This window comes from Manis pentadactyla, chromosome 8 (genome assembly GCF_030020395.1).
Source record: "Manis pentadactyla isolate mManPen7 chromosome 8, mManPen7.hap1, whole genome shotgun sequence".
In the NCBI taxonomy this organism is placed as follows: Eukaryota; Metazoa; Chordata; class Mammalia; order Pholidota; family Manidae; genus Manis; species Manis pentadactyla.
Window position 1 is genome coordinate 85328165 of NC_080026.1, and position 14110 is coordinate 85342274.

At 38.8% G+C, this 14110-nt stretch overlaps 1 protein-coding gene across 8 annotated transcripts in view; it reads right to left on the reverse strand.

The window, feature by feature from the left end:
- The window catches only part of JMJD1C (jumonji domain containing 1C), a 388314-nt gene that overhangs the window by 181549 nt on the left and 192655 nt on the right, over positions 1 to 14110 (reverse strand). For 2 of the 8 annotated variants that reach the window (XM_057505900.1, XM_057505901.1), the window contains one exon: positions 11684 to 11706. The exons of the other annotated variants lie outside the window; for them this stretch is intronic. The gene's annotated coding sequence lies outside the window, so the exon portion shown is untranslated. The remainder of the gene's footprint in view (positions 1 to 11683; positions 11707 to 14110) is intronic. 8 annotated transcript variants of the gene reach the window in all.

Below are 14110 nucleotides of genomic sequence, written 5' to 3' on the forward strand. Positions count from 1 at the left end.
ATTTTGTTTTAGAAAAGAAGCTTATTATGCATTACGCATGAAATGTACTTACTGCATTTTCTCAAGAGGCTACAGGAAAAATAAAAATAATTTCCATATCCTGAAACAACTGCAATAATAGATTTCAAGAGTGCCACTGGGATAACAAAGTAAGGAAACCAGACCTAACTTAACCTTGATAAAAGATAGCTCCAATTTGAGTTTGGAAGAACTGGGGGTGGGGGAACAGGGGAGAGGGCTCTTCCAAAAATCATTAAATTCTCCCTTGATGTTTTGAACTCAAAACACTAATTTTTCACCTTGTGACTTTCTGCTTATGTGCTTCAGGTGTTTCAAGACGCAGTTTGTTTCTTCTGGCTAGTCACCTGGGGTACAGGAATGATTTTGTGTAGTATAAATACTTAAAATATCGCAAATAAATTTGAAATGTAAACAACATAAAGTACCTTTGATTATAAATAACATAAAAATAGCATGAGGATAAAACCAGAATTATAAGATTATACAGATATCTCAAAATCAAAAGGCAAGAAAAGATTAGGATTTCAAAAGCCTATACCTACAACTAGTAAGTTGTTAAGAATCATAACCATTCTCTTTAATTCTTTCTCAGTGCTAATTCTCTTTATGTCTAAGGCTTAATTCTAGCACTAGAGACAAAATGAACTTAAGAACTTTTGTACATGTACCTACTCAAAGAGGGCCATCACATTACTCCATATTTATCTGTTAACCAGTTTGGCACTATGTAGGGTAGGTATCCATCCTTGGTCCAGTCATTAAGTTTGGAGAAAGAATGATGCAGGATTCTGCAGTACCAAAGTAGGCCATCAGTGTTCTCTGAACTGACAATGGAAGGAAGCAGTTCTCGGAGAAAGTGCTATCTTCAACAAAGAAGGTAATTTTCAGCAAGGTTTAAAAATACTATGAATGCATTCAGCATTTTGGGGTCTGGCATATATTTTATAGGCAGATTACCAAAAGTAATTAGTGTTTTTATATATTAAATAAACTTTTAAAAGTAAAAATATTACTATTTGTTTGTGTTACATGAAATACCAACTAAATAGCTCAGGGAACTCAGTATTTTCTGACCTCCCCAGACACTATTTTATGGCTTTATATTCAAGGTCACTACCATGGTCTAATATCAATCAGTTTTTACTTTGGTCTGATAATTAAACTAGAAAAGGAATGGTCTGATGCAGTGATGCAACTGTCTATTATTAGCTGGCTCTTAGGAAAACCTGCTGTAATTTTGTGCTTGCCTAAATAGGAAGAGAGGATTTAAGCCACCAAGAGAAACTCTTGTATTTGCCAATTAGGCTAAAGGAAAGACACAGAGCCTTAAATTTATATTGAATTTCCCCCAAAGATCCATTTGGCTTATCTATATTTGAGCTGAACTGAATTGATATCAACATTTAAAAAATTTTTTAGGTTTCTCTTTAACTTAATTCCATATCAAACTTCCTTTCAAATCAGTGGTTCTCAAACTTAACATCAGAATCACCTGGGTGGCTTTTAACCTGATGCTGTCTCATTTCAGATTACTGCAATCATAACTTTTTAGGGTTGGACCCAGGCATCAATTTCCAGAGATTATTTTCATAAACAAAATTTTACTGTAACATCATTTTCATGCCATGCTGCCTAGAGGTGCAGCTGAAACCATCTGGCCAGCAAAGCCTAAAATATTTATTATCTGGTGCTATACTGGGAAAGTTTGCCAACATCTGTTCTCCTACATGTATATACAATTGATCCTTGAACAATTTGGATTGAACAGCACAGGTCCACTTACATTCAGATTTTTTCCAAAAAAATATACTGGAAAATTTTGGGGAGATCTGTGACAATTTGAAAAAACATTTTCTCTAGGTTACTTTACTGTAAGAATACAGTATATAATATATATAACATATAAAATATGTGTTAACTGTATTATCAGTAAGGCTTCTGGTTAATAGTAGGCTATGAGTAGTAGTAAAGTTTTGGAGGAGTCAGAAGTTATATGAAGATTATCAACTACATGAGAGGGTCAGTGCCTGTAACCTTCAAATTGCTGAAGGATCAACTGTATATATTTAGTAAAGCAGACCAATTGCACTAAAGCAAATACAATTACATCAGGAAATTTCATGCTTGTAAGCAACTTTATGTGCCAGCTATAATTAACATATTTTTCTCTAAACCTTTTCTCATTCCTAGACATAAGAATAAGAAAAGTGAGTGATCAGGAAATACGACTCCAACTAACATTATTAAAAAACAAGAGTTGGCAGGATGAGAAGGTAGTGGAGGAATGAAAATGAAAACATTCCAGGCAGATATAATGACTGGAATAGAAGGAGGGACAAAGAACATATATATTTACAAATTACACATTTTAATTTAAGCTAAGATACAGGCTGTTGTACTGCTAAGGTTGGTTGGTGATTTCATAGTTTTTCATTAATCACTAATAGAGCATAAACATGCACAGATATTAAGCATTAAGATTTTGTCAAATTATATACTTTACATTTCTGTTCTACTCCAATCAACATCTCAAACTGGATAGAAAATCTAAAATTCTAAAATATTTTTTAAAAATAGGAAAAAAACTTTGTGACCACAGGTTAAGCAAAGAGTTCTCAGATATGACAGCAAAATATGCTCAATCACAAAAAGAAAACCTATAAACTAGAATTCACAGAAATTAAAAACTTTTGCTACAGACGGTGAGAAAATACTTGCAAGTCACATATCTGGAAAAAAATTGTATCTGATGTTTTTAAAAACACCTCAAAACTCAAAAAAAAAAAAAAAGGCAAATAATTTGAAGATACTTCTCCAAAGAAATTAGTAAATAAGTTCAATATCAGAGCTTAACACCCATTACCATAAGGGGAAAACAAACCATAATGATATACCACTATACACTTAATACGATGTCTAAAATAAACCAGAAACCAGCTCAAACAATACTAAATGAAGACAAAGTGCAACTGGAACTCAAACATTTCAGGTGGGAATTCAACGTGAGACAGATACTCTGGACAACCACCTAGCAGTTATTTATGAAACTGAATATCATCTTACTGCAAAACCCAGCAATCTTCCTTAGTTATTTTACCAAGTGAAAAAAATTTACATTCATACAAAAACATGTATATGAATGTTTTTAGGGATATTCATCAACACCCAAAACTACAAATAACCAAAGTCATCTTTCAGTGGGTAAATGTATAAACTATGATACATTCATACAACTGAATACTCATTAATATAAGCAACTGATAAAAATTACTGATACATGGAACAATATGGAAAACATTCAAAAGCAAAAACTGTAAACAAAAACAGTTAAGAGGCTAACAGAGGTCAGAAGTAGGAAAAGTACTTTGACTACAAACGGGGCAGTCACAAGGAAAATTTTGAGAGGTAACCATTCTGCATCCTGTTTTCAGTAATGGTTACATGAGTCTATGAATTTGCCAAAATTCATGCAACATTATGTGTAAACAAATTAATGAATTTTATTGTATGTATTTTTAAGACCAGTGAATTTTTTCAGAAATTGAACAAATTTTTTGTAAGTTTCAAGTACTTATAAAAATAAAGCTATTTACTTTTGTAAAGAAGATAAAAAGAAGTATTATAGAATAAAAGAGCTCTTAACAACCATTACTTCTGGCAAAATATTAAGGATGACTTATTTAACTCCTTACCAACTTTCTGTGTTTTTCAAAAATCCTAGAATGGTTATATTTATAATGAGAAAAAAATGCCATTTTTAAAAAGGGTTGGAAACCATTTATAAAATTTCTCTGAGTAGCTGAAAAACAAGTGAAATAACGCCATGGAAGAAGAAAAATAAAAAAATAAATTAAATGAACAGGACGTACTAATAAAGCCTGTGAAAAATAGACCAGTGGGAAAGAATAGAGACTCCAAACATTAACCCAAACATATATGGTCAATTAATATATGACAAAGGAGCCATGGACATACAATGGGGAAATGACAGTCTCTTCAACAGACAGTGCTGGCAAAACTGGACAGCTACATGTAAGAGAATGAAACTGGATCACTGTCTAACCCCATACACAAAAGTAAACTGAAATGGATCAAAGACCTAAATGTAAGTCATGAAACCACAAAACTCTTAGGAAAAAACATAGGCAAAAATCTCTTAGACATAAACGTGAGTGACTTCTTCTTGAACATATCTCCCCGGGCAAGGGAAACAAAAGCAAAAATGAACAAGTGGGACTGTATCAAGCTGAAAAGCTTCTGTACAGCAAACGACACCATCAATAGAACAAAAAGGTATCCTACAGTATGGAAGAATATATTTGTAAATGACAGATCTGATAAAGGCTTGACATCCAAAATATATAAAGAGCTCACACACCTCAACAAACAAAAAGCAAATAATCCAATTAAAAAATGGGCAGAGGAGCTGAACAGACCAAAGAAGAAATTCAGATGGTCAAGAAACACATGAAAAGATGCTCCATATCACTTGTCATCAGAGAAATGCAAATTAAAACCATAATGAGGTATCACCTCACACCAGTATGGATCGCCACCATCCAAAAGACAAATAACAACAAATGTTGGTGAGGTTCTGGAGAAAGGGGAACCCTCCTATACTATTGGTGGGAATGTAAATTAGTTCAACCATTGTGGAAAGCAGTATGGAGGTTCCTCAAAATGCTTAAAATAGATTTGACCTAGGAATTCCACTTCTAGGAATTTACCCTAGGAATTCCACTTCTAGGAATTTACCGTAAGAATGCAGCAGCCCAGTTTGAAAAAAGACAGATGCACTGCTATGTTTATCGCAGCACTATTTACAATAGTCAAGAAATGGAAGCAACCTAAATGTCCATCAGTAGATGAATGGATAAAGAAGATGTGGTACATATACACAATGGAATATTAGCCATAAGAAGAAAACAAATCCTACCATTTGCAACAACATGAATGGAGCTAGAGGGTATTATGCTCAGTGAAATAAGCCAGGCGGAGAAAGTAAAGTACCAAATGATTTCACTCATATGTGGAGTATAAGAACAAAGAAAAACTAAAGGAAAAGAACAGCAGCAGAATCACAGAACCCATGAATGGACTAACAGTTACCAAAGGGAAAGGGACTGGGGAGGATGGGTGGGAAGGAAGGGATAAGGGTGAAGAAAAAGAAAGGGGACATTACAGTTAGCATGTATAATGTGGGTGGGGGGTGTACAGGGCAGGCTCTATAACACAGAGACGGCAAGTAGTGATTTTACAGCATCTTACTACGCTGATGGACAGTCACTGTGAAGAGGTATGTGGGGGGAACTTGGGACTTGAAGGGGGTAGCCTACTAGACATAATTTCTTTATGTGATTGTAGATTAATAATACCAAAAAAAAAAAAACTTCATCTGCTAGTGAGAACTTTAGTTTTGGGGAAAAGAGGGAATACAAAAATTTCAGGATTTAGGTGCTTCTGCGTGATATGGCATACTGTCTTGCTAATGGGTTTCAGCCCGGGCAAGTTCGCTATGGATTCAGTGTGATCAAAGAAATTGATGGCAAAACACTCTTTGGGGTAAAATGGTCTTATAAAACTGCCATCTGGCCCATCTCTTTCTCCTGCTCCAGCAGCAACCACACTGGCCCTCCCCCTCACCTCTTAGGTACAGATAAGCCCTCTGTTGCCCAAGTAATTACCCACTGATATGGAGATGAAAGATGCAAATGCACTAAAGACTACTTCTTTATACCTCTGAACACGTTGATATGCAGATGTACCAAAGCCAGGCGAGATATTCTGGAAATATTACAATTTTACCCACACTCCACCCCTCCAGGATTCTCACCTTACAATCTACCCGCTTTCAATCTTCCACAATGGTCCCTGTGCGAGAAAGGTGGAGCACTGTAACCAGATTCTACAATACCAACAGAGGATAACAACAACTTAGAGATAATGAAAATTAAGATACAGCAAGATTTTGATACAAAAATTATAATAATCCTCAAGCCGGAGGAGGTTCCAGTCCACAAAGACTTTAGGGGCGATAAGACACGTTTTAATGTCACCAACACAGATAAATCTTGTCCATCAGGTAGGATGCATGCTAGAGAGTGGTCCTGTGATAGGACTGTAGCAGGAAGGGGGTTCCTTCCAGGTCTAGTATACCATACTTTTATTCCTTTCCTGTGGGGGTTACCAAAGGGTGTATATATATATATATACATATATATATATATATATATATATATTGCTACTGGAGGTGCATGCACTGGCCACAATGATAAAACAAAACTCCCCGGTATAAGATGCTCTTCTGGCCGTTCAGGATGTATTACTGTAACCTTTGGCAGCCACTCTACTGTTATTCCAGGAATACACAGAGGGCCAGCTTCCAGGCCTTGTTCCCAAGGTGCCAGGAGAGCCAGCCATTGCTGGTCCATGTGCCAAAAGGTACAAGGCCACGTCCACTCAATGGAGTCTCTGGGGTTCAGTGCAGTTGGTGCTGGCACCAAGAGTTATTCTGGTAGCCAAACCTCAGCTTCAATGATTCTTCCTTGGTTTGTACTTGCAGTTCTATAGGGGAGGCAGCCATATGTGTTAACATGACTATGGGGCTCAGAGCTCCCTTTCGGGGTCGCTCATTCAAATGCCATAGCACAGTCCATAAGCGGACTGACCATTCCTGCAGACTATTAGTATCTGACTTCAGTCCGGATTTTAACAAGCCATTGTGCCTCTCTATCATGCCTGCTGCGGTAGGATTGTATGGCACATGAAACTTCCACTTGATTCCCAGCTGTCATATCCATTCTTGCAGTGTTTGTCCAGTAAAATGGGTGCCCTGATCACTCTCAATCACCTGTGGTCGGCCATAGGCAGCAAAGAGACGCTCCAGGCCTCTTTTGGTCGCCTGCTGGTCTGCACAATGGGTAGGAAAAGCAACCAGAAGTCCAGTAGCTGTGTTCATACAAGTCATCACGTACCGATATCCTTCTGACACAGGTAGAGGCCCAAAATAGTCTACCTGCCACCTGACGAGGGGTATAGGCCCCTTAGCTATTGTCCCATGTTGCTGTGGAACTCAGTGTAAGTCCCTTTTGGAGCACACGACACACTCCTGCCGGGCTCTACTAACTTCTACAAAGATCAAAGGCAAGCTCCACCGACGGGCTACAGCCCACATTGTCTTTTGCCCTGCATGCAACAAACGCTGATGTAGAATGGCTACATCAGCAGCTGGTTTTCCTTCTAACCAACATATCTGGGCCAATTTATCTGCCTCATCATTTCCTGGGGATGCCAGTGGCAAATGACCTGTCACATGGTATACTGTAATTATTTTAGTCTGACCACAGGCCCATACGTCTTGCCATAATTCTTGCCCCCAAAGGGGTCAGTGACCAACCAGCCAGTTGGCATGGTACCAGGTTGGTAGCCACAGGGTCAAGCCCCGATAGACAGCCCAGCTGTCAGTGCAGACAACTATAGGGGAGGGCTCCTTGCTGATCACAAGCCAAACAGCCCGCAACTCTGCCCATTGGCTGCTCTTCCCCTCACCATCTTCCATCCATATTGTCTCAGTCTTAGGATGGAAAGCTATGGCCCTCCATTTTGGGGGCTGCCCGCGGCTGGAGCTATCTTTGTACCATGCATCTTTGGGTATAGGGGCTTTTCCCTCCCGAAAGAGACTCTCTGCTGCTAATGGTTCGAAAGCAAGTTCTTCCTGCTTTTCACTAATATATGTCACTGGCCCCAACAAGCATTGGAGTTCTTCACTCAAGGAGCTACTAGAGAGGTCACTATGCTGCTGTAGGTAAGCACCCCACTTGGCTACTGTGGGTGTTTGTGCCACACCATTCCTTGGCTTTTGGGTCCAGTCTTGTACCCACTCCAAGATGGGATAGGTGGTTATTACCTTTGTTGGGGCCATTCCACTGATGGGTTCTGTAGCCAGCAAGGCGTGATACATGGCAGCCAGTTGTTTTTCTATCAGAGTGTATTGTACCTCTGCCCCTTTTGTCTTAACGGCTGGAACTGCTGCTCTGGTTTCAGCTGTTGCCATAGCTCTAATAAGATCCTACTGGGCTTTCCATCTAATTTCTTTCCATCTGCTCCTGCCCGTATTAAATCAACCCACATCTGGGTCCTCTTAACCTTCATAGGGCCCTGTGAATTCTTCTTGTGAGTAACAGGTCTTATTTCTTTTCAGATTCTCATTGCTTCTGCCTCTCCTAAGTCTGCTACTGTATGTGTCACCTCGCTTATGGGATGCCCTAAGTGAGGGGAAAGAATGGCCACTAGAGACCCAAAGAGGGATGTGGGAGCCATTTGAAGTACAATATTTCTTATCCCAGTAGTGAAAACCTCTTCATCTGGGCCATAATTCTCTGGACTATTGATGGCATTTCTTATGCCTAGCTCTCAAAGCACCTGTTGGAGTTCAGCATATGTCTGCCATCTAACAGGAGAGGATGGCAGATCACCCAGATAGGGCCACACAGCACGAAGTGCAGCCATAAGCCAATTGAGGAGGGGATGACTCTCTGGGGTCTGATGTGCATTTTGTAATCACTGCCTCAAGGCAGGCTGCAGTGTCAGGGAAGACACCTTTCCCATCTCTGATCCCAACAGAACAATTCCATCCAGCCCTAAGTCCCACAGACGAAGGAGCCAAGCTGATATTGACTCCGAAGGCTTCTGTCTAAACCAGGAGCCCAAATCCAACAGCTTAACCTGAGTATAGGGGCGGAGCATAGAGTGCTCCACGACCTGGGGAGGGGGCTGCTCCTCTCCTTGGGGAACTTTCAGCTGCTGAGTCTTTATTTTCTTTACAATGACTGGGTGTGCTTTCAATACAGGAGACGCCAGTGCCTCTGGCACCACCCCTTTGTCCGTCCCCAGATCCTCCATTTCGGGGTCTGATGGCACCTTTCTCTCCCTTCCCGAGTGCCTCCTCTGTCACAACCTTTACCTTTTCTACTGTGCCTTGCAGAAATGCTACCTGTCTTCAGAAGCTCTCTTACCTTCACCTCAATGCTGCGCAGCTGATGTTCTCGTGCCACCTCCGCCTGTGCTTCCCTCAGGAGCTCATCTTTTTCCTTGATGGCCTCTTCCTCCTTCAGAACACCTGGCAGCGCTGCCGTCTCATCTCCAATGGCTCCTTGCTACAGGTGCTCTCGTGCTGCCTCCTCCCGCCATCCAGGCCATCTCCGTCCTCAGGGAACCCACAGAGGTTTGCAGTTCGCGTTCTCATGCCACCTCCTCCAGCATCAATACCATCTCTGTCCTCAGGGAATCCACAGAACTCTGCAGCTCGCGTTCTAGTGCCACCTCTTGCAACAATGCCACTTCCCTCCTCAGGGAATCTACTGAAGTTTGCAGCTTGCGTTCTCGCGCCACCATTTCTTGGGTCTCCTCTGTAGACCTTTTTAAGACTGTGAGAAGCAGCCAACCAACAGTCCCCGCTGCCTCATGGCCACTCTGCTTCTCAAGGCTCTGCTTACTGTATTAAGAGCCATCCCTACTGCCTCAGGTGTCACCTCCACTTGCCTCCAGTCCTGGGGTGGGGCCCAGTCCTCTAGGAGGCAAGCCACCTCAGACCACATACCCATTGGGGGACAATCCACTGTTTCCCCATTCACAGGGGCAGCCCGCTGAAGCACCCCACCCATAAGAGCAGCCTGTCTTCCCTTGGTCAACAGTGAACCCTGCCGACCTCGTCAATTGTCTTGCTACTGGGTTTCAGCCCGGGCAAATTCGCTGTGGATTCCAATGTGACCAAGAAATTGACAGCAAAATGCTCTTTAGGGTGAAAGGGTCTCACAAAACTGTCATCTGGCCCATCTCTCTCCTGCTCCAGCAGCAACCACAAGGCCCTTCCCCTCACCTTTCAGGTACAGATAAGTCCTCTGTTGCCCAGGTAATTACCCACTGATACGGAGATGAAAGATGCAAATGCACTGAAGCCTACTTCTTTAAAACTCTGAATACCTGTTGATATGCAGACGTACCAAAGCCAGCTGAGATATTCTGGAAATATTACAATTTTACCCACACATACCAACTGTATTTTCATACCAAAAGTAAAGTTGGCCCCTGAAGGGTAACATTTTCAATAAATTTAAAATTCTACAGTATGGAACAAATGAAAGTCAAGTTTTTAAACAAGTATATAATGCTATTTTTAAATCTAACCTCTAATTTTTTTCGTATATGTAGACATTCAATCAAAAAGAAAGAGCTTTCTTAATTTTAACTAAGAATAGGTACAGAAGTCAATGAGCAAACAGATGCTTAAAAAAAATTTAAGTAGATACATACATTCAAATGGTTCTCAAAGTACACAAAATAGAGAAAATTCTATGCCTTTTCCCCCCTTTCCCATATGTATCCTTCAAAGACTCCCATCTGAAACACACCAAGATAACCACAATTACTGCTTTCTCATGCATCTTTTTTGAGTTTATGTTTAAATATATAAATGCTAATATATTTATTTTCTCACCTACTTTACAATTATTTTGTGTAAAAGAAGAAAGGAACTACATAAATCTGCTTTTCACTTAAATAAATATTCTATTTATTATATAAATCATATTTATCATTACCTTTAAAGTACTATGAACAAAGACAAAATGCTAAATATAAGGCTAAATAAAAGTCCTACACACACATTTAGGTTTTAAAGCTGCCAGCAGTGCTGATGTGAAACTACATAAAGAATATGTTAATGATTTACACGACTGTAAAGGAAAAACAAGACTTAGTGGGAGTTAGCTTAAGTCACTTGCCTATCTCCAGTAAAACATTAACATGAGATCCCATAAGGCCTCTTTAAAGTATGGCAACTCTTAAGGCTTAACCAGCTCATAATCAATATGCAAATGACCAAGGTACCTAATTTAAATCAGGGATCTCCACGTTCAGCACAGCAGCTATTTATATGGAGTTGCTAAAAACATACAACTGAATAGAGAAAATACAGTTCATAAATAGGCAATACCATTTCAATTATCATTTCCTTGTGGCACAAAGCAGCAAATGAAAATTCTAGGAACATTTAAAATCCAGAAACTATCCTGTGAAATTTTTCTTTTGCTTGAAAATTTTAATCAGGGAATGGAAACAGAAAGATTCTATTCTCAAAGCTATAATAAAGCCTGAATTCTTGTCATCTTCACTTTGTCTTGTAAAAATTTCCATAAAGAAATTGTATTTGTTAATCTGAGCACAAGGCACTTATCCTCAAATTAGTACTTTAGAAACATTTAAAGGTTTATCAAAAAGAAGATTAAGATCTAAAACCTACTACATATTATCTATTCTTTAAGCAAAGAAATCTAAACTGTTTACCAATGATAACAGTGTTAAGAAACATTCAAGTGTCAATCAAGGTACCAAAAAGTCCTGGCATTTGGCCAAAAGAATACCCTAAGCAAGTATCACTGGGTTAGCTACAAGAATTTGTTATCTCAGACCATGAGACTATGGAGATGTACTAGCTGTCTGAATTGAGACTAGCCCAGGCTTACACATAACTGACAATAAACTTTACATAACCCATAGGTATGATTAATTTCCCGGAATTGGTAAGGACCAAAGCTCAGGACAGCCTGGGTTTTAATCCCAGTCTGCCACTTCCAGGTTGCAGATCCACAGGCAAGTTGCTTACCTCAGAAGCTTCAGTTACCTCATCTGCAAAACATAGATAAAGATGTTGTAAAGATTCAATTAGATGATACCCACACAAAGGTGATTTCCAAGAGCCTATATGATACAAAAAGTTATCGATGTTTTTGTTTTGTCATATACTGTATGTCAATGATGTTTCAGATATTATGCTCTAGTACTTGGAAAAGGGAAATAAAAAATCTTTTAAAAATCAACAACTCCTGTCCTTAAAGTGCTTGGGAAGGCAGGCTTATATAGCAATTACTGTAACTCAAGGACTCATGTAAATGTGGAATGTCTTCATAAAAAGTATTGTACCTATAAAGAGGATTATGTGATTACAACCAATGGAATTCTTGAAATGAAGAAGACATATAAGTCACTCTGGGTTTGGGGGAATTTAGGCAAACTGGTTTTACAGGTGAGGCTAAAGCATGAACAAAAAAGAGAGATGTAAAACTATACACTATTTCCTGGAAGTGGTAAGTACTCTTACATATGGATAGAATATAGCACTGTGGGGAGGTACAGAGAAAAGGTAATAATTTAGTAATGTACTGAATTCACTAGAAGAATAATTCACAGATTTCAGACATTAAGAATTGATGGTAAAGAGAATCTAAATAGACATATTATTTAAAAGTTTAGGATTTTTTAAAACCTTAACATTTTATACCCAGTAACTGGAAAAAAGCAACCTGGCTTATAATTAAAAAGGGAAGTATTTAGTACTTACTGCTTCTACGTCACAAACATCCCACAATAGCATAAAAATTTCTATCTATAGATAGGGAGTAATAAGATTTTTATTTATTATATATCTGAAAAGATTTCTTCATTTGTTTCAATGCAATTCCACAGATGAATACTCTTTTATTTAACAGAAAAATAGACATAACTTTCTCATGTTTTAAAACTTAATTTACTGACTTGAAAATTAGTTTACCATTTTACATATGATTAATAAATACACCAACAATTGTTAAAAACAACTTTTTTCATTTTTCAATGTCAAAATACATTTTGCACAGTAAATAGTACCAACATATGCCATGAATTCATTTAAGGGCTCTATAGGAGTAAATACATTTAACACTCACAACCAATTATAATCTGCATAAACATTCCAATATGTGGATCAAAACAGTGCAACACTAATTCCTAAAAAATATTAGTATCACTTAATTCTAATACCTCATATTTAAAAAATAGGCACTGCATAAAGACTTGTTCAGAGGCAAAACTTGAGCTGAAGTTTATAGAGACCTTGGGGAAATAAGTAACAGTACACAAAAGCCATGGTACTGTTCAAAGTGAGAAGGCTAATAAGAGTCACCCCTCAGAAACCTAGAATGGAAAAAAACAGATCCAACCATTTGCAACAACATGGATGGAGCTAGAGGGTATTATGCTCAGTGAAATAAGCCAGGCAGAGAAAGATAAGTACCAAATGATTTCACTCATATATGGAGTATAAGAAAAAAGGAAAACTGAAGGAACAAAACAGCAGCAGAATCACAGAACCCAAGAACGGACTAACAGTTACCAAAGGGAAAGGGACTGGGGAGTACGGGTGGGAAGGGAGGGATAAGGGTGGGGAAAAAGAAAGGGGTCATTATGATTAGCATGTATAGTGTAGGGGGGCACGGGGAGGGCTGTGCAACACAGAGAAGACAAGTAGTGATTTTACAGCATCTTACTACACTGATGGACAGTGACTGTGAAGGGGTATGTGGGGGGAACTTGGTGAAGGGGGGAGCCTAGTAAACATAATGTATTTCATGTAATTGAAGATTAATGATTAAAATAAAATACAATAAAATAAAATAAAATAAAATAAAATAAAATAAAATAATAAAATAAAATAAAATAAATAAAAATAAAATAAAAAAATAAAATAAAATAAAATAAAACAAAATAAAAATAAAAATAAAATAAAATAAAATAAAATAAAGAAACCTAGAATGACAGAAGGGTAGCTAAGCACACCTTAAGAGGAGTCAACCTACCCTACTCTCTTAACTTTCCTGGGTCTACAAAGAAAGCTGGGTTGAACTTACCAAAACATAGCTTAAAAAAAAAAATTCCAAGGATGGGATTAAAGATGGCGGGCGGCATGAGAGGAGAGACAGAGGCTTCCTCCTAAAACTGGATACAATTAGAAAATTTAATTGGGGCAACTAATCCTGAGAGAGCAACAGGAAAGAGGACGGCGTCAGACTGCACACACCTGGAGAAAAGAGTAGACTTCACCGAACGGGGTAACGTACCAGAGCTGTGGCTCCAGGAACCGAGCCCCTCCCCCACCCCAGTTCACCCGCGGGAGGAAGAGAAACGGAGCAGGGAGGGAGTGGAAGGCTTGGGACTGCTGAATACCTAGCTCCAGAGATCTGCGCTGGGAGCACAAACCTACATTTCATGGTGCTAT